Consider the following 4,578-nt stretch of genomic DNA (forward strand, 5'->3'; position numbering starts at 1 on the left):
AGAGTTTTGCCTCTCACGCAGGTGCAGAACGTACGTAGTACTTGGCGGTCGGCTGTAGTCTCTGCGGTGTGTTCCAGTGCTATTTTTTGGCCACTACTACCACGACGGGCCGACAAGAGGACCGCCACAGTCAGCTGTCGTTGCCGGCCGTCAGCTTGGTGTGTCAGGGGGGCCTTTTAACCAAGTGTGCATTTGTGCTTTGACTGTCCTCCCCTGAAAATCCACCTTAAATCATTTGTTCATAGAGCAATTACAGCGCATATATTTAATACGGCGCCACCACTAGTGTAGGGGCAAAGGGAAGAAGTAGCTAATGTGATGAATTAAAAGCCATAAGAGAGCCCAGTTCTGCGTAAGGATGCAGGTTGGTGTGGTGAATGGCTTCAAACAAAAACAAGGCTTTCACCAAGGGACCTGGGTTCATGTCCTGTTTGAAAATAAAATGAAACGAACAAACAAACTGAGTCATGTTCTGCGTCATGTGCGTACTGGAAGTAAGTAATGTAAAATCAACTGATTTTAACCCTAACCACGACCTTTTACTATTTTTGTCCTAAACATAACCAAATTGCGACTGTTTCACAACATTTAAAACCAAAAGCGTTACGTTCTCTGGTTCAGATATGAGGACAGAAAACCCTCCTGTGGTTGTATTCCTGCAGGTGCTAATTTATAAAACCTCCTATGGGTCATATTAAAGGGGAGGAACAAACAGCCTTTATCATCTTATAGCTTGGAGGACTTGTGGCTTTAGTATCCATGATTGATAAGTGTGAAATCCAAGCTGAACTTTGAATGTGATGGATTCACTTTTTATATTTTTTTAAGCTCTCAGCCACCAAATAGCCTTTTCGGGATGGGTTTCTGTTGCAATCTCATGATAGCCGGCCCGTATTTTCCTACTGCCGGTCTGAGGTCTGGCAGAAAATTGGAGGCAGTCAGGTGTGACACCGTCATTGCCACAAAGCTCGACATCTTTCATATTTCGCACAATTTGCCAGGTTTAATGATGAGTGAGAAATCTCTTCTGCTTTGATTGAAGTACATTGAGGAGAGGAGAGAATCCCTGCAGTTTACTCTCAAATAAGGATGCAAGTGTATCTAAAAAGCAACTGAAAAACACTTACTATGCAATTTATCAGGAGTAACCCTCTTGACTTGTCTTAACATGTGTGTTAAAAGTGTATTCCTAATTAAAAGTTTACATGTATTATGCATCCATAAAATAAGCATTACCTAATGCAGCAGCACTTCGTGGTAAACCTTGAAAACACTGTGCCTTTGTTTTTGTGTACTTTCCGACAAAAGGGGATGGTGACATCTGCCTGAGAAAAGCTGTTGTAACACTCAAAGCTTTCACCAGAGGATATCTACAGCCCTAGTTGCTATTCATAGTAGTTACAAAGAACGTCTTTAGTTCAAGTTCATGGCTGTTAATAAAAAACACATAAAACACTTTTCTCGAAACAAATGCAGCCAGAGCAACAGATGAATTGACAAAAATAATTCCATTTTTATTTAAACACATTATCAATGATTATCTTAAAGTAGCTGTGAGGCCGATTTTGTGGAAGCAATAACATACCACCATGGATATGGTCTGATTCACCTCCTGGGCACTACCAAGGTGCTCTTGAGCAAGGCACCAACCCCCCTCAGCTGCTCAGGGCACAATCAGCTCACTCACTCTGACATCTCTCCATTAGTGCATGTATGGACCTGAGCATGTGTGTGTGTGTGTGTGTGTTGTAATAACAACAGAGTGTAAATTGTATTTCCCATAGGGGATCAATAAGAGTATGATTATTATATTATTAATTATTTTTCAGTAATATGGGTCAAATGACCGCAATGGGATGAGTGCTGCTCATGGTGACAAACACAAAGTAAATGATCACCAAAATTGTCAGTTCCCATTAACTTTTTGGAGCTTTTTAGTGTCTTTCAGCTCATTGTTTTGGTTTCACAGCCTGCAACTATTTGGTTTGCTTCCCCTCTTCATCAACCTCATTTACAGAAGCGTAGGCTGCTCTTTTTAGTGAAAAAACTCTGATAGGCTCCACCAGAGGCCCCACGATACTTACTGCATGTCACAATATTTATAGCAATTTTAAACTCTATGCTATGATGCAATATATGCAATTTATACCTTTTTTCCAACTCCAAATTATGTCCTGTCATCTGTTTTTTCTAAACAGATGCACTTCTGTTTTTTCATCTCACTTGCCGTTTTGACTGAAAAGCAATTGATTTTATTATTCTAGTACAAAAAGATAAATTATATGTGAAATTGTTTATATATATATATATATATATATAATATATATTATATTATATATAAAACAATACTTGGCGTCGTGTATTACTATACCGGAAAATATTGTGATTCTATGCTATATCAATTTTTTTTTTTCAACCGCTAATAGACCCCAAGCACTACCAACAAAGTTGGTGACTAGCTCGTGAGTATAGCGGTGCATTAAGCAGTTAGGGCTGACTCAGCAGAAGTGTTTGAGCCTGCATCAGTGGTCATCGGTGGAATAAAAGGCCGAACAGCTTTCATTTCAAATAGCACTATGGTATTTCCTTGTGATCCAAGTAAGTTGCTTTGATGATGCTATTACTTTCTATTAACCATACGTGATGCCTTTCAAAACCTATTTATACCAAGTGAAGCTGTGCAACCAAACAGTCTAAAAAAGAAAGCCGTTCCCATGGTGGTACCTTCCCTTTGATTTAAGCCAGAAAAGAAATGAACCACCTATCATTTTAATGAATTGCTTTTTTAGTGCTGACTTTTCAAACAAAGAGCAGGCTGGAGAGTTTTTAGCCATAAAAATCAGCACCTGGCAAAGTTATTGTTGAGTCACTGTAATCGATCACAAACACTGGTGAACCACAGAAAACCGCAGAGTTAATGTGCCGCCTAATACGTTTTATTCATCGAGGTGAAGAAAGCCCTGTCCTTACAAAATCTATAAATCTGTAAAAGGACATTGGAGCAGGACACCTAATCATCTTTCTTTGACCTCTGAGAAAAAATGTTTACCTTTTTAGGGTTAAAAATGTGCAAGGATTAGCCAATTTAATCATAAAGTGACACTGCTTTTGTTTCGACAGTGAGAAAAAGCAACATTTGGCTGGTGGTGCAGTTTGGCTAAATACAACATACACAACTGGTGACAGATGTATTTGCCTGCGTTTTCCATCAGCCACTATACACCTACCTGTTCTTCTCGTATTCAAACAATTAGACTAGGATGCGGTGTTCTTTTGGTGTTATAACAGCAGTTAGAACAACAGCAGATGGGCTCTGAACACGTCACTCATAGTTTTGGCTGTGCTCACCCACAGCAGAAAAGTAGGAGTGAACGCAGGTTCACCTCAGTCCTGCCCACAGGGGAATGTTAGAGTATGAGCCAGCAGACCAACATCAAAACCTGTTGTGCTGAAAGGTCCCAAACACCCTGAACAGGCATGGCCACTGTCCATTAGAAGGACATGAACCCTTTTTCAATCTGGATCCCATGATGAAATAAGTCCAAACCACACTGCTGAGAGTGTAACATTGTTTGAGCTCATGCATGTGTCAATATTCCCTAATAGAGGTAATGAGCTCTTATATAGTTACCATCAATTGTTTAATTTCTCCCAATTAAGATGTACACTGCACAACTCAGTGAAACGCAATCTCGTAAAATATGGATGCTTGGTCAGGTGCCTTTGTTGTTGTTACTGACACTGAAAGAGACTTGGACACGCACTTGGTCGGGACTATTGCCATCCTTTAACGCGCTTGTCGGGACTATTGGCGTCCCTTTTGACATGCTTGGTTGGGACATTGGCGTCCCTTTTGACATGCATGGTTGGGACTATTGGCGTCCCTTTTGACACTGTAGGTTAAGGGAAAGCTCGGGGCGGCCTCTAGCTCACCCGTAAACACATGTTGCCTGAGTCTTGCAGCAGCTTGGTTTGAATCTGGCCTCTCACCCTTTGTGCGCAGTTCATCCCCCATCTCTCTCCCCCTTTATCCATCCATCCATTCTTCATCCATCCATCCTCCATCTTTGTCTGCTTATCCGGTATCGGGTAGTGGGGGCAGCACTCCAGTAGGGGACCCCAATCTTTCTTTCCCAAGCCCCATCAACCAGCTCCGACTGAGGGATCCGGCATTCCCAGGCCAGGTTGGAGATATAATCCCCCCACCTAGTCCTAGCACGTCCAGTCCCAGCTGGACGTGCCTGGAAACCTCCCTAGGGGCGGCCGGATGCTCCAAAGGATCTTAATCTTTAACAGAAAGGTCGACCTCCTTAGAAATCCTTTTCATAATGTAGTCAGACACACAGAATATTAATCTGAGTCTGTTAGCAGCTAAACAAGAACTTTTATGAACGTAAATACAAGCGGACAATTATCCTATTAACTTACATGCAGCGATCTCGTTTAATACTGCATCAAGTCAAGGAAAATATGTCCTCCAGTATTTTTGTTGTATCTGATTCTCAATGAGCTGTTGCAGAAACAAGCCTTGAGCCGTAAAGCAAAAGCTGTCAGTAGTTCAGTAAACATTACAACATT

The 4,578-nt window shown here is 41.3% G+C and overlaps 1 protein-coding gene across 1 annotated transcript in view; it reads right to left on the reverse strand.

Annotated features, from left to right (window-relative positions):
- Window positions 1–299: 299 nt before the first annotated feature.
- Window positions 300–4,578, reverse strand: part of LOC116686383 (alpha-2 adrenergic receptor) — a 15,855-nt gene continuing 11,576 nt past the window's right edge. The window contains exon 3 of the mRNA XM_032511393.1: window positions 300–310. The gene's annotated coding sequence lies outside the window, so the exon portion shown is untranslated. The remainder of the gene's footprint in view (window positions 311–4,578) is intronic.

This window comes from Etheostoma spectabile, unplaced genomic scaffold (assembly GCF_008692095.1).
Source record: "Etheostoma spectabile isolate EspeVRDwgs_2016 unplaced genomic scaffold, UIUC_Espe_1.0 scaffold352, whole genome shotgun sequence".
Classification (NCBI taxonomy): domain Eukaryota; kingdom Metazoa; phylum Chordata; class Actinopteri; order Perciformes; family Percidae; genus Etheostoma; species Etheostoma spectabile.